At 35.9% G+C, this 24,738-nt stretch overlaps 1 protein-coding gene across 2 annotated transcripts in view; it reads right to left on the reverse strand.

The window, feature by feature from the left end:
• Positions 1–24,738, reverse strand: part of GPC5 (glypican 5) — a 1,424,459-nt gene that overhangs the window by 1,255,005 nt on the left and 144,716 nt on the right. The window lies entirely within an intron of this gene.

Consider the following 24,738-nt stretch of genomic DNA (forward strand, 5'->3'; position numbering starts at 1 on the left):
TGATCTCTGTCTGTCAAATGAATAAATAAAATCTTTTAAAAAAATAAAAATAATAAAATTAAAAAAAAATTTTTTTAAAGGTAGGAGGATTAGAAAAGTGCTATCATAAATATTACAATTGAAAAAGAAGCCCCTGAGGAGCTATCCACAGTAGGGAAAGATGGTCAAGGATCAAATACTGCACAGAAGTCAGCCAGTTGGAAAGTAGGATCCCCCGATGGTCACCAGTGATCTCCGACGGGGCCAATTCAGTAAAGAGGATGTACGAGTCAGACCCGGTGAGCTGAAGAGGTAATGAGAAAAATGTCTACTCTTCCCCCTTGTAACAAGTTGGCTATTAATATTAATATACTAATAAAACCCATACAGAGTGTAAAACTGTTCTAAGTTTGGTGGAAAAGGGAGGAAACAGTGAAACAGCTGTTCAAATGGCGGTCAGAGGCCAATGCAACCTCAAGCATATTTTGTAGGCTGAAAAGAGAGACAAACTGGAAGGGGAGAAACTGAAAATACAGGGAAGCAAGGGATGAAGGATACAGGAAGGTGATGCATGCCGAGAGCGAAGAGATCACGAGCACAGGCCTAGCTTCTGACTTGGGAAGGGAGAGACACCATCTTGTTCGGGGATGTAAGCCAGGCAGAAAGAATGGCTGAAGATCCGTATTACAAATTTCAATTTGTTGAGGGAGAATCTTTTTTTAAGATTTATTTTTTTATTTTGGAGGGAGAGAGAGAGAGAGAGTGAGCAGTAGGGAGGGGCAGGAGAGGAGAGAGAATCCCAAGCAGACTCCCTGCTGAGCCTGCAGCCCAAAGCGGGGCTCCATCCTAGGACCCCAAGATCATGATCGAGCTGAATGCTTGACCTATGGAGCTACCCAGGTGTTCCAAGTCAGAATTTTAAAAGTTAAAATGTTTTCACCTGGGAGCCTGGGGGCTCCACCGGTTAAGTGTCAGCCTTTGGCTCAGGTCATGATCCCAGGGTCTCAAGGGACTGAGTCCTACATCAGGCTCCCTGCTCAGGGGGATTCTGCTTCTTCCCCTTCTGCTCTTGCCCCGGCTCATGCATTCTCTCTCTCTTTCTCTCTCAAATAAGTAAAATCTTTTTAAAAACAACAAAAAATAAATAAATAAAGTGTTCTGACCTATTCTTTTTTTCCTGCTAGGTATGGGAGTACATTTCTACCTGTGGAGGGAGAAGGGAAGAAGGGAATTGTTTAAGGTTTGTGAAGGGAATTGTTAAGGTTTCTCCTCAGTTTGTCCCAACTCTCCTACTATAAAAGGCAACATCATTAATAGTCTCCACTTACAGATGGAACATGAGGCTCAGAGCATTTAAGAAACTTTCTCAAGGCCACACAGGCAGTACTGAGCAGCGTGACCCCAGAGACTTGGGGTCTTAACAAGTATGCCCTTCAGAACAACCCCATATTCCTACATATAGCCTGGCAGGCCCCCAAAAGTGGGAAAGTTAATCCTAGTGACCACAGGCAAATTTGAAGCTTTGGAATATTGACTATGGCTGTATGAGTGGATTTGGGGTGCATGATTAGCATTAAGCACTCTGGAAATGCAAGGTACTGCTGGATAAGACGATGTTTCTCCATCTCTCAGAAAAGGGAGGGTTACCCCAGTGTTGCCTGTATCCACCAGTGGGTTAGCCTTGCAAATACACTCTGCGAAAGGTACCAGAGTTGATCTGTGGTGGTTTGGCTGTGCAACCTATATTGAAGCTGATTTGAAGCTGTTCTTTGTAATTTCCCATTGTGAGGTTCCACATTGGGAGTACTGAATTCTAAATCTCATTACTTCAATAGCAATATGGCAAGAATAACACACAATGCAGGAGAAAGTATGTAAACAATAATCTCCCCCAAAGTGCCGGACTTGACTCATACAAGCTTCAATCTTTAACCATACAGCTCTCTTTGATGTGGTCTTGAGTACATTCTGTGTCCCTTGACATGTGAGGAAACAAGAAAAGGCAGTTCCTGCTTTCAGAAATTTATAACCTCATTAGGAAAATAGCCTTCGTTTAAAAAATAAAAAAAAGCAAATAATAAAATGATAACATTTCAAAAAAGTAAGTGATATCAGGATTATAGCAAGAAATATCAGTGAGTGCTATAAGAGTCTGTAAAGTGTTTCATAAAAGAAAGATAAGAAAGAAGCCACATGAAAACTATCTCCTGGATGACTGTCTAAACGTCAGAAGAAAGAAGGAAGGAAGCAGGGGAGATGGACTTGAATGAGAAGGACAGTTCCTCCAGCAAACTATCCTGATGAGTTGTTTATTTTCTTAAATAAGAAGACAATGCGGTTTTGCGATTTTTTTAGAGAGACAGAAGCTGAGTATGGAGTCTGATGGGGGGCTCGATCTCACAACCCTGAGATCATGACCTGGGCAGAAATCAAAAATCAGATGTTTAACCAACTGAGCCACCCCTGTACTCCTAGAAAGGCATATTATACAATGAGATCAATACGAACACACCTTATTATTACTGTTTCATTTTAATATTATTTTATGCACAAATGTGCACTTGAAAAAAATCCACAATTAGATATTTTAAGCAGATGCTAAGAAACTCTATTGCTTACAAGAAGATATTTTTTAAAAAATAACCCTCAGTTTAGTTGTATATTTATACGTTGTGTATTAAATGACCCTGAAGCAAGGGCTATCTGTAAATAACTCATTTCACTTTCAAATAACATTATAAGTGGCCTAAAATGTTAATTGCCAACCTTTTTACTGACGAACACATCAATAGACCAACCTAAAAATAGCAAGGAAGACAAAAAATTGAAATGAGTCGTTTAGTATAACAATGAGTTATCAGTAGGTATACATTATTGCAGCAGCTTGGAAAATTAAATTTCTTGTGCAAAATCTATTGAAACATATTAGAAATTTCTGGGACCTCTCTGATTTCAGCATGTTGCTATTACAGATGGTAAGTTTGAGTTTTGTTGCTATCAAAGTTTCTTCTTACATATCTAATATACCTAGACTGTTCCCCTAAATTCATTTGCATGTTTTTAAAGATTTTATTTATTTATTTGACAGACAGAGATCACAAGTAGGGAGAGCAGCAGACAGAGAGAGAGGGAGAAGCAGGCTCCCCACTGAGCAGAGAGCCCAATGCGGGGCTCGATCCCAGGACCCTGAGATCATGACCTGAGCTGAAGGCAGAGGCTTAACCCTCTGAGCCACCCAAACGCCCCATTCATCTCCATTTTTTTTTAAATATTATCTCCATTTTTTTAAAGATTGATTGATTGATTTATTTATTTATTTATTTATTTATTTATTTATTTATTTGAGAGAGAGTGAGAGAAAGCATGAGTATATATCTACCAAATATTTCCATTTAAAAACATCAAACTAAGGGCATCTGCGTGGCTTAGTCAGTTAAGTGTGTCCAACTCTTGATTTTAGCTCAGGTCATGACCTCGGGGTCCTGAGGTTAAGCCCCTCACCTCAGGCTCCCATGCTTAGTGTAGAGTCTACTTGAGATTCTCTGCCCCATACCTTGCTTGCATGTTCTCGCTCTCTCTAACAACAACAAAACAAAACAAAATCTTCAAAACATCATACTAATCAATACTCACATTATCTAAATAAAACTGATAAAACTGGACTCTACTATAAGCCAGGAAGTTATTTGTCCATCACATTTAAAACAGAGTCATCAATTAATTTAAGCTTGAAGGAAAGACAATAGAAGCAGACCATCTTGGATAAGATTTTTTTAAAGAAGACTATAACATCTTTTTTTTTTCTTCAAAATTTACTTCAGGTTTTCATGTCCTAACATATCAATATGACAAAGTAATCTTTAAATAAAAATAATAAATAGTAAAAATAATACTTAAAAAATGACCTCAAAATGTGGATAGAAAAATGACCTTTATAGAGCTTAACTCTGAATTCTGTATGTAGTCTCTTTAACTTTTAAAAACATAACACACATGCAAGGGCGCATGGTGGCTCAGTCGGTTAAGCATCCAACTGTTGGTTTCAGCTCAAGCTGTGATATCAGGGTCCTGAGATCGAGCCCCGCATCATGGAGCTCCATGCTGGGTGTGCAGCCTGCTGAAGATTCTCACTCCCTCTCCCTCTGCCCCTCCCCACCTCACTTGGGTGTGTAGGCTCCTCTCTCAAAAGAAATCCACATGTAACACATACACAAATAGTGAACAGCTCGCATAAGAACTCATGGAAAGAGTGTTACCACGTTCCAGAAGCTTTATTTGTAGCCCTTCTTATTATAACCCCTCTTTCTATCCCAAACATAACTATTATTCTAACTCAAACACCATACATTGATATTACTGCATATTTTTTAACTTCATATTGATAAAATCATACCATAGTCTTAAGTTTCTTCTACTCAACATGATAATTTTAAGATTCATCCATGTTTTCAGGGGTAACTTATTTATTCATACTCATTGCTACACGTGCTTCATGGTATGAGTAGACTACACTGTATCATTTGTTTTAGTACTGATGGGCATCTGACTGTCTCTATCTTCTGACTATCACAGACGTTGTTATGAACATTCATCTACATTGCTCTTGGTTTTCCTGTTTATGCGTTTCTGTTGGATATGTACTCAGAGGCAGAACCATGCTCAATACTAGTAAACTTGTTTCCAAAATGATTGTGCTAATCTACATTCCCACCAGTACAATATGAGCATTCACCATCTTTGCCAAAATTTATTATTGTCAATCTTGTGAAGGTGAACAACTTTTATAGGTTTATTAGCCATTTGGATATTCATCTTTGTAGACTGCCTGCTCAAGTTTCTTGCCTTTTTTTTTCTTTTTGGCCTTTTTTCAAATATATGTGTTGCAAACACACTTCCATCTGTAACTTACCTGTCATTCTCTATTGAAGTCTTTACTAACAGAAGTTCTTAGTCTTTACTAACAGAAATTTGTAGTCCAAATTTTTAGTTTTCTCTTTTTAGTTTTCTCTTAATGGCTTCTGTCTTGCTTAATCTATACTTATGAAAATATTCATAAATATTTTACCTTTTATATTTAAACTAATATTTTACATAGAATTTTTTATGTGGATAAGTGTCAAATTTCATTTTCTCCTCTGAATTGTCCAACTGAATCAGCAACTTTTATTAAGACAGAAAAGAATCTTTAGTTTTTCTGTGTTTATTGATATGTTTCTGCAGTCTGTTTTCCATCCCACTGGACACCAATGGTACCTTATGTTATGGCCTGTACCTTTATAAAAAGTCTTGGTATCAGAGAGTGTAAGTCTTCCCAAGTCGTTCTTCAAAAGAGTCTCAGCTATCCTCTTCCCTATTCTTGTCTGTTTTCATTTGCATATTAATTTTGGAATCAGCATTTCAATTTCTATCAAAAAAAAAAAGTACCTGACAAATTTTTGATTAAGATTGCTTTGAGTTTATAAATTTCTTTTTCTTCCATTATAGTTCACTATCCTGTTATAGCAGTTTTATCTATCTTAGGTATTTGATATTGTTGATGCTATTATGAATAGCATCTCTCTTTGGAATTTCTTTTTTTTTTTTTTAAAGATTTATTTATTTATTTATTTGACAGAGATAGATCACAAGTAGACAGAGAGGCAGGCAGAGAGAGAGGAAGGGAAACAGGCTCCCCGCCAAGCAGAGAGCCCGATGTGGGACTCGATCCCAGGACCCTGAGATCATGACCTGAGCCGAAGGCAGCGGCTTAACCCACTGAGCCACCCAGGCGCCCCATGGAATTTCATTTTATTAGTAGTATATTTCAATTTGAGTTCATATTGTTAGTAAACTTTATTGTTGGTATATCGAAATGATGTTTTAATATTGATTTTTATGTCCCCAGCTGTGGTGAAATTCACTTACTAATTGTTCAAATATGTAAATTATTATGAAATTTAAAGAATACTATCACTGAATAATAATTGTTTTGTTTCTTCCTTTCCATTTATATAGTTTTACTTCTTTTATTTGCCCTCTTGTACTAATCTATCCAATAACATTTGAAAAGAAGTGATGGTTGTGGGCATTACTGTAGCCGTTCCAATGTAAGAGAAACATTATCAACATTTTATTACTAAGTATGATGTTAACCATAAGGTTTTCTCTAGCTAACTTTATCAAATTCATTTCTATTTGTATATACTATTTTTGCCATAAACAGATGTCAAATATTATCAAATGCACCTCTGTGCATATAGAGATGATCCTGTGATTTTTTTTCCTTCTTCCTTCTCTTAAAGTGAAAAACTATATTACATGTGTTTCTGGTAGTAAATTAAACATAGTCCTGAAAAACAAAACCTAGTGTTTGTGTATTATGACCATATGTATATATATCCCCTGTTTCTCTCTTGAGTAAATTGTTTAATTTCTTGTCTCTGTGCTCAATCTAGCTAGGGAAGGGAAGGTGTTATTTTATTAGACTTTACAAACAACTAGCTCTTCACTTTGTACCTTCTATTTTGCTTTTTATTTTTTCTGTTGCTACCATTATTTCCTTTCTTCTACTTTATTTGAGGTGTACACCAAGATCACTGATTTTCCATTTCTCTTTACTTGTGTGGAACTCATTTATCACTCTAAATTTCCCTCTGCATCCCAAGTACTTATAACTCCTCTTTTTTCCTTCATTATTTCACTCAAAACATATTCTAATGCTTACTAGGATTTCCCTTATCTAAAAGTATGTTTTAATTTCCAAACATAAGGGACTTTTACATTATTATGGTATTATTTATTCTAACTTAATTCTTTATGAACAGAAAATAATCTCTTTAATTTTGTTCAAACTCATATTAGAGCCCAGAATACAGTCACATTTTAAAAATGCCTGTGTGCCATTTAAATGACCTCCATATTATAAAGTTTGAGCACTGTCTTATGTATGTCCTTCTAAATTGTTAATAACACCATTTAAGTTTACTGTAGTCTTACTCATTTACTTTTATCTTCCTCGTCCAATAGGTTATTTCAGGTTTTATTTTTAAAAACTATGCCAATGAATGTCTACAAATCCAACACTATTACTTCTTCATAGTAAATTGAAATTTAATCACTTTAATAAAATAGTGCTCCCTTTTGGTTTTAGTAATCCTTGATGCCTTAAAGACTTTTCAAATACTGTTTGAAATGTTGCCATAACCGTGATGGGTTGGTGTGCCTTATATTTACATTAGTTTTATTTTTAGATATTTGCATTATATACTTCTTTCTATTCTTTTTACTTGTCAATTTTTCTCAATTCTTGCATTTTGGGTTGTCTCTTACAAGCAGCATATAATTAGGGGCTTTTTCCAGTCTCACATTCTCGACTTTTATTTTGAGCACTCAACATATTTAACATTAACTCACTTATGAGGTTTGTGTATTTAGTCAATTTATTATGTGCTACCCCCTCCCCGCCTTTCTTATGTTCTCTTTCCTTTCATACTTGATATTTTTCTTGATTGACTAATTTTTTACCATGCCATTTGCTGTATGTTTTCTTGGTAGTTATTCATGCTTTTCTTATTCTTTTAGTGGTTGTCCTAGAGCTTCAAATAGGTATTCTTGACCTGGAAAAGTCTAATCTGAATTACAACCTCACCTTTTTCTAAATACTAGAAGGACCTCAAAATGCATGTATGTCATCTGACTCATTTCTTAGATACTCCTAGTGTATATTTTAACACTATATATGTTTTGAACCCCATAGGGTATTTTCACTATTATTATAAATGGATGGTAGTTGTGTCAGGAGTCCCTAGGACCACCCTTACATGCAGGGAATCATTAAAAGCTCTCATGGGACTCAGCACACAGTTGTACTCACAGCAATGAAGACCATAAGTACATGTAGAACTAGATTATAATAAAAAAGCAGGCGGACTCTGAAGGACTTCATGTGCACATTTCTTTAGACACTTCTCCCTTCCTTTAAGAGGGCAACAATAAAAACACAGCCACATGTGTACATTGTCTGCTCGGGGGAAGCCACCAGAGACTCCACGCCCAAGCCCAAGGTTTGTCCTGGGACTGTTTTGATAGGTTTATCAGGAGCTGGTCACATAGGCATCCTCTGCTGAACTTGTGCCAAAATTCCAATCTCACAGAAGGAAATGAGATACTCAGCATAAACTTGTGCTAGAAATAGTGGACTGCTATAGTTTCAGAAGGTTTACATCAGTGTAGGGAACTGTTGACCAGCCAAGTTCCCAGAGGCCAGTCTTGGAAGCAGAAGTCTCTAAGGGACTGCAGTATCAGGCCTGCTATATATGCATTTAAAGTTTATGCATATATTTGGGGCTTTTACAGCTTACTCAGTCCTTCCTACATTTCTTAGTTTCTATAGGTGATCATTTTTCTTTCTGCCTAAAGAACAGACCTATTTTTAGTGTTAGTATACTGAGGACAATGTCTCTTGTCTAAAAAAATATGTGATGTTTCATCTTGAAGACTATTTTTCTTTTTTTTTTTTAATGTAAGAGCTGAAGTATATTTTTTTTAAGATTTTATTTATTTGACAGGAAGAAATCACAAGTAGGCAGAGAGAGAGGGGGAAGCAGGTTCCCTGCTGAGCAGAGAGCCTGCTGTGGGGACTGATGACCCCAGGATCCCGAGATCATGGCCTGAGCCGAAGGCAGAGGTTTAACCCACTGAGCCACCCAGGCACCCCAAGAATATTTTTTATGTATATATAATTCTAGTTTTATTTTGCATTTTTATATAGTTCTAGTTATTTCCATTTATTCCATTAACATTTCATTGTCTACTGGCTTCTATGTTTTTCTGCTGACTGCTGGCTAGCTGCTGATCATATCACTGCCCCCTTAAAGGTTCTAAATATTTTTTCCGTCGACTGCTTTTAGAACTATTTTTTGTCTTTGGTTTTCACCATTTTCACTGTGATAGGATAGAGATGATTTTTTTTAAATTTATTCCTCTTGGGGTTCATTTGCAGTCTGATGTCTCTCACACTTTGTCAAAATTTCTCACTCTTGTTCTTCGGTGGATTGTTTCTGCCCCTTCTCTCTGCTTCCTCCTTCTGAGATTCCTACTAGACAAGCTAGTTTTTCTCACCACTCTTTATTTCCCATCTTTTTTTTTTTTTTAAGATTTTATTTATTTATTTAACAGAGAGAGAGGGATCACAAATAGGCAGAGAGGCAGACAGAGAGAGAGGGAGAAGCAGGCTCCCTCCTGAGCATGGAGCCCGATGTGGGGCTCGATCCCAGGACCCTGGGATCATGACCTGAGCCAAAGGCAGAGGCTTTAACCCACTGAGCCACCCAGGCGCCCCTATTTCCCATCCTTTCGTCTCTCTGAATATTTTGTTTTGACGGGTCTTACCGTTTACTAACCCGTTCAGCTTCATTATTAAATCTTCTGTGAAACTCATCCATTATACTCTTCATTTGGTTATTTTACTTTTCATTCCTCACTTCCCTATCTGAAAGTAAATAAATAAATAGAAATGAAATAATATCTCTCACGTGTGTCTTTTTTACATTTCTCGTGCCTCTGCCTAGAATCTGAAACTTACCTTTCCTTTCCCTGAAAATTATGACACATCATTTTTTTCATAAGTTTATGCCTGATATTTTCATTATCCGAAAGTTCTGTTGAGTTTCTTTCTTTGGTATTCCATCCTGTCTCTATACCTGTGTCTGTTTGTTTGAGTGCCAGATACTTCATGTAGAAAATTAAAGACATAATTTGCCGCCTCAGATAACATTATCTTTCTGCCAAGAATACCTTCTTTTGATTTCTGGTGTTTGCTAGGAATACTAGGAAGCCCATATCATCTTGATATAATCAGAAAGAGATTATCCAATACTTGGTTTGCAATCTTATGAGAGACAGGTTTTTTTTTTTTTTTTCCTACTATAAGCTTATTCCTAGATTATTTGGAGTCCAAATGCCTGCCTTGGCAAGTCCTAACTTCCAAGTTTTGTTCTCCTAGCACTGTGAATCTGTCAAAACCTCTGCCTTTCAATTGCCTCTTCCAGAATCTGGATGCACAGGGGAAAAGCCACTCTAAGCCAAGCTTATTATTATGGGTTTCATTTTTCTCTTGGACTTCGGCCCTATATAATTATTTACATGCTAATTCTCTGATGCCTTCAAGCAAATGTTTATGTAGGCTTTCGAGATTTGCTAATTCTTCTCAGTAAAGATTAATTTATCCTGTCCCTCGTGTATGTTTGTTGGGAATTGTGTGCGTGCACATGTGCGTGTGAGATTTTAAATTTTCTTTCCTATTAAGCTAGTTATTGAGAGGTTGTCACATTGAAATGGTCAATATTCTGCACTGATAATTTAATCATTTCTAGAGCACAATAGCTTCACAAGCTGTGCAGAACTGAAATCATAAACATTTTAAATAGAAGTGGATCAAGTCTGCAATAAATATGCAATTATAAAATACATGAGTGAATATATATCGAATATATATCCTCCTCAAAAATTAGTTATTAAATAATAGTTAAGCTGGAAGAGAGACCAGCACACCACCCCACCCACTATTAAGTAAAGTCAGGGAGACCCCAGTAAGATCGGAGATGAATCAAGATCTAAGAGAGAAGGGAGATGAGTCAGTCCTGGCAGAAAATCAGATTCAGAGTGAAAAATGAAATGTGGAATCCACAGTAACAATCCCAAGTTTCCAGAGTCAATACCGAGGGGGTCAAGATGGTGTTATATGTATTTCACTCTAGTTTCGTATCTACCTTCTACCTTCTCTAAAAATCTCCTTTTTTTAGAGCATACAGACTATTGCATATAAACATAGTAAAATCTGAACACACACCTCACACAAATAATAAATTAATGAATATAGGCGGAGTAATAAAGGACTTCACAAGCTTCTAGAAGAACAAGAATGACAGCATACTTGGCAGGGAGTAGGAACAGGGGCACGTGGGTGCGTACAGTGGAAGGGGGAGTCTGAGGTAACAGGAAAGACAGAATATCTGTGGCTAGATCTCCGCATAGAAAAGCTAAAGAAAAGTCTCTAAAGGCTAAGGAAGGCTGCAAAAATTCCCTTCAAGAAAAAGTAACTATTTTTACTCATATATAATATTTCCTGGAGGGGAACAGTCTTTAATCTACTTGGTTATAAACATGTTGCACTAAAATGCTTTAAAGAGTGACCCTTAAGTATTGAGATTAATTCTGTGAAAATGCATTCATTGGACTATCACGTCTCTTGTATGCTACACACTTATCATCCAAGATGTGCCTTGAAAGTATTATAAGGCTCTAATTCTGAGGCTCTTACAGATGAGCAAATAAAAGCACAGAACGGTATCGTGATGCAAATTCTGTGAGAGCCTCAGAAGGAAAAACACAAAAGAGCACAACTAAAATACATAAAGAAGCAGGAAGTCCTTGCCATGGGTCACGTGATACATGACAGAGCTGAGGCCAGAACCTGATCCCTTGTCCTGACGCACTGCTGAGAGGGGACAGAGGCAAATAAACATAATAAAATGTAACAGGCACTCTCGCGAAGTATGCATGGATAAAGCTGAGGTCCAGAAGACCGAGGAGATGGGAAACAACGTGATGAGTAGATAAAGATGACCCTTGAGCTGAGTTTTAAAAGAGCTGAGAGGACATTCCCGTCCAAAGAGGCACCTGGCGCAGGCGTAGAATGCCTCTGAGAGAAACATGTGGGTGTCTGTGGTTGAATCACAGGTAGGAGAGTGAATGGCAAAGGCCATAGACCTTCCCAAGATCTCAAATGACCTACAGAAGGAGAGAGGAACTTTTCATTTTATGTATTTACAGGAGTAAGACTTTAAAGTGCATGTTTATTAATTACTTCATTTAGGAAACATTTAGCATAGGACATAAAGAAGTGTAAGGCTCAAAAACCACAGACAACACATTTTTAGAAACAAATGGTTAAAAGAAAGGGAATTATAAAATTTTATCATCCTAAAATATAGGAACTGTTAAATCCACACTAGCAATTTTGAGGAATATGGTAAAATTTGAACCAAACTTCTTTTCCAGGAAGAAGATCCTGGGAAATGAGCAACAACTCTCTGCTGAGAGAGGGTAATGAAATGACCATGGGAGTAGTAAATTCTGGAAAAACAGAATAAACAACAACAACCACAAAAATATGCCATGTATTATTAATTGTCCCAGTTTTCTTAGTTTGAAACGATGAACATCTATTATCTTACAACTTTGGTGGGTCAAGAATTTGGGAGTAGTTTAGCTAAGTGGTTCTTTTTTTTTTTTTTTAAGATTTTAAGGAGAAGTGAGTTGGGGGAAAACAGAGGGGGAGACGAACTATGAGAGACTGTGGACTCTGAGAAACAAACTGAGGGTTTTGGGGGGGGTAGGCGAGCCTGGTGGTGGGTATTAAGGAGGGCACATATTGCGTGGAGCACTGGGTGTGGTGCATAAACGATGAAACTTGGAACACTGAAAAAATAAAATTATATTTTTTTTAAAACTCATACTCAAGGAGAACAGGACTAGGCTCCAGCTTTTGAAAGAAGGGTCAAAGAATTCGTGGACATATTTTGAACCATCAACTGTAGCCTCCGAGATGTTGATATAAGGGTTTAAGGTGTCAGGAGTTCATGAGTTCACTTCCTACAGCTCATTTTAGAGCTACTGTGAAACCAAGAGATTTTTTAAGAGCCCGTGGTAACAAGCATTTGGAAGAAGTTCCTAGTCCCACCAGTGCCATTTTCTCTTGGACAGAGTTTCATAAGAGAAGCTTATCACAGGAAAGAGTTTAAGAGGACAGACCATCTAAAGGCTTCCCACATAGTACACAGAGGACGAGAGGAAGAAAACCAGAGAATAGTCAGTGAGGAGTCAGCTGCCCAGGGAGGCATCAACAGCAGCCAGGGAAAGTAGAAAAATAGAACAGTAGCTCTCAAAGGACAAAGTCCATAAGCCCCAGGGGCTTTTCTCCAACGGGACTTCTTTCCAAAAGACCAAGGCACAGCAAAGCCTGTTGCACTGAAGGAGTAGGACAATTTCTGATTCCGATAGTTCTTTTCCTACGTTTAATTACCCAAGGATCCAACTACTTCTACAACCCTCCTCTGACAGCTAAGTGACTAAAAGGAAGATCACATCAACCAGCCTGTCAGTCAGCTTATAACAAGCAAAAGAATCCAGATAGTGCGGAGAAAGATAAGAACCAAGATTCCCATTTTCTGGGATACCCAAGCTTCAGCAGGAGAGCGCCAACTCCCCCCCCCACACACACACACCACCAGCCCCTGTAAGGAGGCAAGAAAGGGCATGGAATACAGAATCTAAGCAAAGATTCTGACCCAGGTAAAGTAGGGAAACATAAAGTAGGTTTTTTCACATGCAGATAGGAAAAAACAAAAAAGAAGAAGAAGAACATGGCTGATGGAACAGAGACTGAAAGCTGTAAGGGATCAGCTGTGAATCTGCGAAGTGTGACACTGAAAATTTTATGTAAATTCAAGACATTTAGAAGTTGAGTTGGTGGCTTGCAGCTGAGTTTGCCTGTGGAAGGCAATGACAGGATTCTGCTTGCTCTTTGCTTCCGCGGTACTCTGGCCGGGCTCTGTATCAGTATGGCGGTGGTTTCCAAAAGAAGGGGCTCCTTAACACCACCCCAGCTCTCAGCAGGCTCCGGTAAGACTTCCCTGTACTGTGAGCTCAGAAGTGTACCATGGACCTCCTGCTGCTAATCCCTGAGAGTCTCAGCAACCTGCGGGGTGCCCTGAATTTGGCACCCAACTTTGTAAACTGAAAAGTTTCCTCAAAAGTCTCCATACTCAAAGCTGTTACCTGCTGGGGACCTGACCCATACAATAAGCATATTTCCCCGATTTTGCTTATTTTAAGTAGTTTTAGTTTTTTCTGTTTCTTACCCTTTTCCCAACCTATTTTTAGCCTCCGACTTTGCCTCTCAGGACGTATCTACTTACTTCTTCATTGATCTTTTTTACATGATCAGTTCTTATACTGAATAAATGGGGCCTTAATCACTGAATTATCGACATTTAAATAATCTTATTTAATACTGTTTCAGTTGTTATTCCTTCTATCCTCTTAGAACGGCTTTGGGTACTGAAAGTAACATGGCAACTAGAAAGCATGAAAACCATAATGGATATGGTATAAAAATAGTTTTGCAAACGTGTAGCCACTTATAAGCATACCCTTAAAGAACATAGCTCCATTATTCAAAATATTAGTAATGGGAAAAGCCACTGCTTTCTCATTTTGTAGCCACCAAATTGGCATCATACATATTCTATTTCATCAAACCTGAAAAAAAAAAAAACTTTTTAAGGAATGACCAATTAACATATAGAGAGGAACAAAAAAGCTGCAGGCTATTGCATGAAGCATCGTACAGCCAGTCAATAGAACTTTTCCACCAGAGTATAGTTTTAACGTGCATATAAAATGTTGTGCTCTCCTAGGGGGAAAAAAAAAAATCTCAGCTCGCTCAAGAGTATTTTCTGGGTAGCTCTGTTATTCTCCAAGTCCCTGTTTTCCACTTGCAAATAGCTCTTCTAAAAATGCATTTTCAATGTGCTCTATCTTTAAATGGGTGGTACTAAGACTTTTCAAAGTGTCAATTAGCAGGAAGCTTCAAATCCATGAACAAACAAGAAACTGACTCATGGAAGGTTCATATTTCACTTATTTCAATAAATGTGATCACAGTCAGAAACTTAACTATTTTATACTATAATTCAGGAGAACCCCTTTTAAAAAGAAAAGAAAATGTAACGGGATTTTTTTTTCTTTCTGGATTTGAATACTCACCAACAAATTCAATGTAGTAAAATGGTTGGAGGAAGAAGAAGAGCTCTAGGGTTTGAGACAGAATATTCATAGAAAGTAAAACTTCAGAAAATGTGGTCACCTGAGTAATCACATATTTCAGACTACTGTATATCCTGCTACTGTTCCTCAGTCCTCATTCCAGCATGGACTTTGAACCACGATCTTCCTCAAACAAGGCTGGCAGCAAAGTTTTTTGGAGAACTTTCCAGCAAAACAAATTCCACAGCTGCATGCCAGAGTCTGGATGCCAACTGTCCAAGATGATGCCTGACAACCCTGTATTTTTAAACTGTGCTGAGGGAACTCCAGGGTCCAATAATGCCTGGCAGTAAGGGCTTTAAGTAATCAGTGGTTGTATGAGAACATGGCCAGGGTCCAAGTTATGATTTAAAGTGATACTGGACAAATTACTTAACCTTCACAATTCAGATAATTTATTCATGTTGCGGCAGAAATTCGTTTATATTCATGGCAAATGAGAGGCAAAAATAATATTAATGTTCGCTGCATAATAGGCATGAACATATGCATTCTTCCTCTGGAGATGGCATTTCTATGGCTTTCTAACATTTGTGCTCTGATTTCTGATAAACCGTTTTCTGATTGCATATTCATTCTTAACTTCTTGCTGAAAGAGACTTAATCTTAAGGCTTGAGTAACTGGTACCTTGCTGGCCCTATTGTTGACCTCCTAGACTCAAACTCCACAAAACCATCTTTGTCTCCTGCATTTCCATTAATGTGTCACCTGATTGTGACACTTGTCATTGCCGGAGTCATCTGGTTCTGGTTTACCTTTACCTTGTAGACAGTCGGAATTGCCAAGTATGTTAGCGCTCAATAATATCTTACTTTATATTTCGGAAACTAAAGACCAGACAGTTTAAGTGACTCATGATGCCGCCTCGCTCATGAGAGACCAGAAGCCAAATCTCCATATTTCCAATTTGCATTCTTGAACTACTTAGCTTCCAACGAATCCCAGAAAACAAAATCACAAATTAGAATTTAGTTGTGCCTCAAAATGCAGACAAATTTTTTAATGTTTCCTACGTTATATTTACAAATCTTAAAATTCTAAATTTAAAAAAGAATAAGGTAAATATTTAGCCACGAAGATAGTATATCTTTTTTTTTTTCTTTTTGCAATTTTTGAGACAACTTTCATGAGTTTCGTCAACTTGATCTATTTTACAAAGATGACAAAATAAGTGGCAGGATGTAGTGACAAAGTGGAAAAAAGATGTAGGTACCGGTACACATACATACATACACATACAGGCACGTGTGCACACCCCCCACACACACACACCAAAATCCTGAGGAAAGACAAAGTTTCATTTTTATTGTACTACTTACTTTCTCAATTGAGCCCATTTCAACTTAATCTTGACACATTTACCTATGTAGGATGTTATCTGTAACCAAGTCCTTCTTCCATCTTGACTAGTGGTCAAGAATATAAACTGATTTTAATGTGTTTTTCGAACATATAATTAGGAAATTTATTCTGATACTATTACTAGAAAAATTAAAATTAAAAAATTAAAATTAAAAATTATTCTGGTAATTTTGATAATTTTGATAAACATTAAAATTAAAAAATTATTCTGATACTGTTACTAGAAAACATTATCAATATATGATTTTACATGTTCAAATACCAGAGAGGAAATAATATCAAGTCTTTACTGACTATACATCTAAACTTTGGAGTTCTTAAAATTTTGTCATTTCATATAGTGATGAGTCATTAAATGTGGGGTTTTTTTTTAAGATTTTAATTTATTTATTTGACAGGGAAAGAGAAAGAGCACAAGTAAGCAGAGCCGCAGGCAGAGGGAGAGGGAGAAGCAGGCTCCCCACTGAGCAGAGAACCCAATGTAGGGCTCAATCCCAGGACCCCAGGATCATGACCTGAGCCAAAGGTAGATGCTTAACCAACTGAGCCACCCAGGGACCCCATTAAATATGTTTTTGAATGAAAATAGTAAATAGCCTTAAAGAGACTCACTTCATTACTTTTTACCATGCATGATTCCAGGAAATAACCTAAAAATATTCCCATTCTGGTAGCCATCTTCCCTGCATTGTTCTAATGATGAGACAAGAAATGATCTGTACTTGGCAAGTTGCATTATACAATATGCAATAATAAAGCACGTTATGAGTAGCTACCTTAAAAAGATTCAACACTGCCCAGGCAAATGTGCTTGCACCACTGTTTTCCAAGTGAGTGAACAAACAAGAACCAGCCCCTGAGTCTACCTTATCATTCTTAGATGAACCCTTGACAACTCTACTTTGCAAACCAGGAACGAAGTTGAGCATCCCTGGACCTAAGTTAAATACCATTCATCCACCTCTTTATAGTTAACCTGATTTGTCAGCACCCACTTTCTTCCCAGAATATTAGGGAAATTATAGGAAAATTAAAGAAGTGGTGGAGGCCATTTTTCTGCAACTTCTCTTGCTACTGCCAGAATGTCTCAGTTAAGTGAAGTTATACTGACTGTTGCTTCAGTTTACACCAACATACTTCTGTGACTCTGGATTTTTCATAATAATTGTAATAAAACAAAGGTTTGGGAGTGAATGTAGGTCCCCAGATTGACAAATGGATCAAAAAAAAAAAAAAAAAAAAGGCAGCACAATGTAAGAACTGAAATGAGTTGAATATTTAAACCTGATATTGCACAATATGGAGAAGTAAAATTTCTTTCTGCTGATGTAAGGTTATTAAGAATTTCTCATAGAAATTTCTTGAGAGAAATTTCCTTTAATCCAAGATGATTTCATTCTATTTTATGATGTAAAACATATATTTTTACACATAAAAATTTCATAATTGTTTTGTCAGTTGGCAAGATTAAAAGCTGACAATAAAAGAAAAACAAAAAGAATGCCAGACATTCTCTATTAATGGTGAAATGAAATCCCACACTGCTCCCCATTTCACTGCAAGTGGACAAAGCAGAAAAGCTCTAAATATTTTTTTCTCTCTGGGAGACAATTCAAGGAATTTACAGAGAGTTAAAATCAAAATGTCTCTCTCCAAATATGGAAAAAAGGGCATTAGTTGTGTTTGTATATAATCATTAATTAAAAGTTGACATTAACTCCATGTATGAAATAAATTCTGACTTCACTATCCAAGAATAACCACAGCCATTTTATAAAATAGTTGCTTGTGAGAAGTGCAAAGACCAGAAGTACTGACAATAAAGCTAAGTACAATAAGAATTTGAGATGTTTTATACAGACTTAAGTATTAGACAGACAAGGGAGATAAGATAGAGAATAATCAGTTAGAAAAACAAAAGCAAACACCAAGGCAATTGTGTTTTTTCTTAAATAGGTTATTGACTTTATAATAGAAACTAATTAGAGAGTAATATACTTTTCTAGTTAACACTTTATATGGCTAAGAGACTTAACACTTTCTAAATGTCAATTCTAGAGGGACCCAGAATTCTGAATGCCAACCTTATCAGTGTATACGTCCCTTCTAATGGTCGATCAAACCACAGCCACAATGGAAGTGAAACAATTTCAAAACTGTGATTGATGCATCTGGAAATCCCAGATGATAACTCTAAACTCTAAAAAGTAACTTAGAGTAAAACTTATCCATTATAGATATTTCAAACATTTCAAAGTTAGATATTACTGGGCTCAAATTCAAGCTCTAACATTTGCGAACTGAAAACATGGAGCTTGGATAACTGTTTCAAACCATATATTCTCAAATATCAAGTGGAAATTATAGAACGATCCCTGTGAGAGAGGTGAGTGGATTCAATAACGTGATCATGAGTATTTCATAAACAGCTATACATTTTAAATGTTTTCTGATTATGACAGAAATGCTCACTATATAAAACATGTGGATGAAAAATTTTAAATGAATAAACTCAGTAAGTAACCATAGTTAATTTTCTATTTGTCAAGCTGGATATAAACAGACATAATTTTAAGTTCTTGCTTATGATTATTTTTATACTTAGTTGATTGAATACATATTTTAATATGTCAATATGTCTTGTGCATTTTATTATTTTCCTTTGATAGGGAATTAATCACACTATTTATATTCACTTAAGTTCATATTTTATTCTTTTGTTATTTTGTTACATTTAAAACTTTCTTCTTTCTAGATTATTGAACATGCATTCTCATCAAGAGATATATAGATTGTGTCTGTTATCAAAATTTCAAGGTGGGGGGATAAATTAAAAAAAATATATATATGCATGTATCTTAAAAGGCTCTTTACAAGTGATAATAAAAGCAATGTTTAGGGGGCGCCTGGGTGGCTCAGTGGGTTAGAGCCTCTGCCTTCGGCTCAGGTCATGATCCCCAAGTCCTGAGATCAAGCCCCGCATCGGGCTGTCTGCTCTGCAGGGAGCCTGCTTCCTCCTCTCTCTCTGCCTGCCTCTCTACCTACTTGTGATTTCTGTCTGTCAGATAAATAAATAAAATCTTTAAAAAAAAAAACAATGTTTAGAAATACTGAATGATAATTATTTTAGGGTGTAATATGAGGTGTAGAAAATCTAGATTTTTTTGTAAATGTTTAGTCTACTAGCCTAATATTAATATCAATTACTAAAGAAAACATCTTTCCCCCAAAATTTAAAATGACACTTTTATGTCCTAAAGTTTAACTATTTTTTTTAGTTGCTCAACTCTCTTTGTATTCTGCCTCAGTTTTCACTTATGTTAATTTTTTTCACTATTATTTTTTTTTTTAATTTTTTATTTTTTATAAACATATATTTTTATCCCCAGGGGTACAGGTCTGTGAATCGCCAGGTTTACACACTTCACAGCACTCACCAAAGCACATACCCTCCCCAATGTCCATAACCCCACCCCCCTTCTCCCAACCCGCCTCCCCCCAGCAACCCTCAGTTTGTTTTTGTGAGATTAAGAGTCACTTGTGATTTGTCTCCCTCCCAATCCCATCTTGTTTCATTGATTCACTTATATTAATTTTTAACAGAGTTTACAGTGTATATTTTACATATTATAAAATTTCATAGATAGGGGTGCCTGGGTGGCTCAGTGGGTTAAAGCCTCTGCCTTTGGCTCGGGTCATGATCCCAGGGTCCTGGGATCGAGCCCTGCATTGGGGTCTCTGCTCAGTAGGGAGCCTGCTTCCTCCTCTCTCTCTCTCTGCCTGCCTCTCTGCTTACCTGTGATCTCTGTCAAATAAAATAAATAAAATCTTTTAAAAAATTTTCATAGACATACTTACATTAAAGAAGAAATAAAATACTGAATACATAACTTACTGTGTAAAACTGACTTTAAGATAAGCACTGGTGACCATTCTGGCTCATACTAATTTAACAAATACACATGATATTAAAGACAAAATATTTGGAAAATTCTAAAAAAAGAATCTATACTGTAGTAAAACACTACAGCTGCATTTTATCGCTCAATAATAGCTCTAATTTATTCCTAGCAATATGACATATGACTCAGGACTTCACATATATATATATAAATCTTGTTAGGCGACTAACTGCACACCACTAGAGATCATATCTTGGTATTTCAAGTACGTCCAAAACTGTAATGTATGTATTTTATGTATTTTATATTTTCATAAAATATAATTTTATCTCAGTTTTTATAGATTTCTTAAGACAAGATTAGTACAGAAGCCTTGAGCAACTTAACATTAGTTCAACAGTTTGAATTCTGGAAATCTCATGGGGAAGGTTACCTTAAGACAGTTACCAGGATTGTCTCCTACATTCAAAGAAACTGCTGATCTTTTTGAAGCATAATTTGTTCAGCTTCTCAAACTTTAATGAGCATAGGAATCACTTGGGAAAACTTGTTAAAATATAGATTCTGTGTGTTCAAATCTGGGTTCCAACAATTTAAAATAGACTCTTATATGCACAGGGTAACATGTGTGAACCTCATGGTAACTACAAAACAAAAACTTACCATAAATAAACAAAAGAAAGTAAGAAAGGAATCTAAACATAACACTAAGAAAATCATTAAGCCACAAGAGAAAAAGAGAAGAAATTGAGAACTTTATAAATAGCCAGAAAATAATTTTAAAAATTACAATAAGTACATACCTATCAGTAATGACTTTAAATGTAAATGGACTAAATTCTCCAACCAGAAGACACAGAGTGGCTAAATGAATTAAAAAACAAGATAAACTGGGATGCCTGGGTGACTAAGCCAGTTGACCACCTGACTCTTGATTGCAATTCAGGTCATGATCTCAGGGTCCTGAGATCAAGCCCTAGATCTGGCTCCACACTCAGCACTGTCTGATTGAGATTCTCTCCCCTTCCCAATTTCTCTGTTCCTGACCTTCACTTGACTGTGTGTGCAAGCTCAGTCTCTGTCTCTAAAATAAATAAATCTTTACATAAATATATAAATAAATAAAAATTAAAAATGAGATAAATCCGTATACTTTCTATAAGAAACTTGCTTCAGGTATAAGGACACACACAGACTGAAAGTAAAGGGATGGAAAAAGATATTCCATGCAAATGGGTACAAAAAGAAAGCTGGTATAGCTAAACTCATATCATACAAAATTAACTTTAAAACAAAGACTGTAATAAAAGACAAAGAGGAATACTGCATAATGATAAAAGACTCAATCCAATAAGATATAATATTTATAAATATGTATGGACTCAACATAAAATCACTAAAATTTATAAAGCAAGTATGTTATGTTAATACATAAAGGGAGAAACTGATAGCAATACAATGTAGTAGGGAATTTTCACACCCCACTTACTGGAATGGCTATATCATCCAGGAAGAAAATCAATATGGAAACACTGACCTTAAGTTAAATTAAATATATGGAACATTCCAGTTTTATGTATATGTAGAACATTCCACCCAAAAACAGAAGAATACACATTCTTCTCAAAAGTGCCACGGAACATTCTCCAGAAGAGGTCGCATTTTACACCATGAAAGAAATTCAAGATCAAAATCATATCAAGCATTTTTTCCAGTCACTACAACATGAAACTAGAAATCAAATACAAGAAGAAACTGGAACAACTACAACTACATGGACATTAAACAACATGTTACTGACTGAACAACTATTAGGTCACAGAAGAAATCAAAGAAGAAAAAACACTTACAAATAACCTCAAAATCTATGGGATACAGCAAAAATGACTTTAAGAGAAAAATTCAAAGCAATACAGGCCAAATTCAAGAAACAAGAGAAATCTCAAATCAACAATTTAACTTTACACCTAAAGGAACTAGAAAAAGAACATACAAAGCCCAAAGACAGAGAATTAAGGAAATAAAGATCAAGTGGAAATAAATAAATAGGGACTAAAAAGACAATAGAAAAGATCAATGAAACTGAGAGATGATTCTTTGAAAAAAATAAATGAAATTGACAAACTTTTAGTTAGATTCACCAAGACAACAAAGAGAGGGTTCAAATAAATAAAAACAGAAATTAAAGAGAACCTACAACTGATAACTCAGAAATACAAAGGATCATTAAAAGACTATTATGAATAATTATATGCCCCAAAATTAGAAAACCTAGAAGAAATGGATAAATTCCTAAAAATTTATAATCTTTTAAGACTTAATCATGAAGAAATGGAGAATCTGAACAGACCAATTACCGGTAAGAAGACTGAATCAGTAACTGAAAATCTTGGTCCAGGATCAAATGGCTTCACTGGTAAATTCTACCAAACACTCAAAGAAGATTTAGTACTTGCCCTTCTCAAACTGTTCCCAAAAAAATGAAGAGGAAGAAAAGCTTCCAAACACATTTTATGAGGCTAGCATTACTCTGATGCCAAAATCAGAAAAAGATATTGCAAAAAATTATAATTACAGGCCAATATCCCTAATGAATACAGATGTAAAAATCCTCCACAAAATGTCAGCAAAATGAATTCAATGATAGATTAAAAAGATCGTACAGCATGATCAATCAAGTGGGATTTATTCCAGGGATGCAAAGATGAAGCAATATCCACAAGCCAAATCAGTTTGATACACCACATTAATAAAATAAAAGATAAAAATCATATCAAAAATGCAGAAAAAGCATTTCACAAAATTCAACATTAATTTATGATAAGAATTCTCAACAAAGTGGGTATAAAACAAAAACAAAAACAAACAAAAAAAACAAAGTGGGTATAGAAAGAATGTACCTCAATATATTAAGGCTTTAAATGGCAAACCCATAGCTAACATAATACTTACAAAACATCAAACATACAAATGATTTCAGCTTTTCCCCTAAGATCAGGAACAAGGCAATGATGCCCACAATCCCCATTTTTATTCAAAATAGTATTGCAAGTCCTAGCTATAGCAATTAGGAAAGAAAAATAAATAAACATCCAGATTGGAAAGGAAGAAGTAACACTATCATTATCTGCAGATGACATGATATTATATATGGAAAGCCCTAAAAACTCCACCAAAACAAAAGAATAAATGAATTTAGTAAAGTTGCAAGATACAAAATTAATACACAAAAATGTGTTGTGTTTCTATACATGAATAATAAACTATCAAAAAAAGAGAAATCAAGAAAACAATCCCATTTACAATCACATCAAAAAGAATAAAATGCCTAAAGAATAAATTTAACCACATTTTACGTTTTAACCAAGGTAAAAGACCAAGGTAAAATTATAAGACATTGAGATAGGGATTGAAGATGACAATGGTAAATGGAAAAATATTCCATGTTCATGGATTAGAAGAATTAATATCGTTCAAAGTTCCATACTACCCAAAGCAGTATACAGATTCAATGCAATCCATGTCAAAATTCCAATGGCATTTTTTGTAGAAGTAAAGCAAATAATTCTAAAAACTGTAAGGACCCACTTAAGACCCCATATGGCCAAAACAATCTTGAAGAAGAAAAACAAAGCTGGAGGATTCATACGCCCTGATTTCAAACTACACTCAACAGTATGGTATTGCCATAAAAAAGATACAAAGATCAATGGAATAAAGAGCCCCAAATTAAAGCCACGTATATAAAGTCAATTAATTTATAACATAGGAGGCAAGAATATACAACGGGAAAGGACAATCTCAATAAATGGTGTTGGGAAAACTTTACTTAAAAAGAATGAAACTGGAACACTATCTTACAGTATACGTAAAAATCAATTCAAAATTAATTAAAGACTTGGGGCGTCTGGGTGGCTCAGTGGGTTAAAGCCTCTGCCTTCGGCTCAGGTCATGATCCCAGGGTCCTGGATGGAGACCCCCATGGGGCTCTCTGCTCCGCGGGGAGCCTGCTTCCCTTCCTCTCTCTCTCTGCCTGCCTCTCTGCCTACTCGTGATCTCTGTCTGTCAAATAAATCAACAAAATCTTCTAAAAAATTTAATTAAAGACTTGAATGTTAGATCTGAAACCATAAAACTCTAGAATAAAACAGGCAGTAAGCTCTTTGACATGGGTCTTAATGTTGTTTTTTTCTTTTTGTTTTTGGTTTTGGACCCAACTCCAAAGGCTAGGGAAACAAAAGCAAAAATAAACATCTGGGAGTACATCAAACTGAAAACCTGCACCATGAAGTAGACCATCAACAACAACAACAAAAAAAGCTGATCTACGAAATGGGAGAAGATATTCGCAAATAATATATCCAATAAGAGGTTAATATACAAAGTATATAAAGAAATTATACAACTCAATAACAAAAAACAAACAAACAAACTGATTAAAAGATGGATAAAGGCCAAAGACAGACATTTTCCCAAAAGAGACATACAGATGGCCAACAGGCACCCGAGAAAATGTTCAACATCACTAATCATCAGGGAAATAAAAATCAAAACCACAATGGATATCACTTTACACCTATTAGAAGGCTATTATCAAAAAGACAAGAAATAACAAGAGTTGACAAA

Source organism: Mustela putorius, unplaced genomic scaffold, assembly GCF_011764305.1.
Source record: "Mustela putorius furo isolate JIRA1106 unplaced genomic scaffold, ASM1176430v1.1 tig00003974_pilon_pilon_pilon, whole genome shotgun sequence".
Taxonomy (NCBI): domain Eukaryota; kingdom Metazoa; phylum Chordata; class Mammalia; order Carnivora; family Mustelidae; genus Mustela; species Mustela putorius.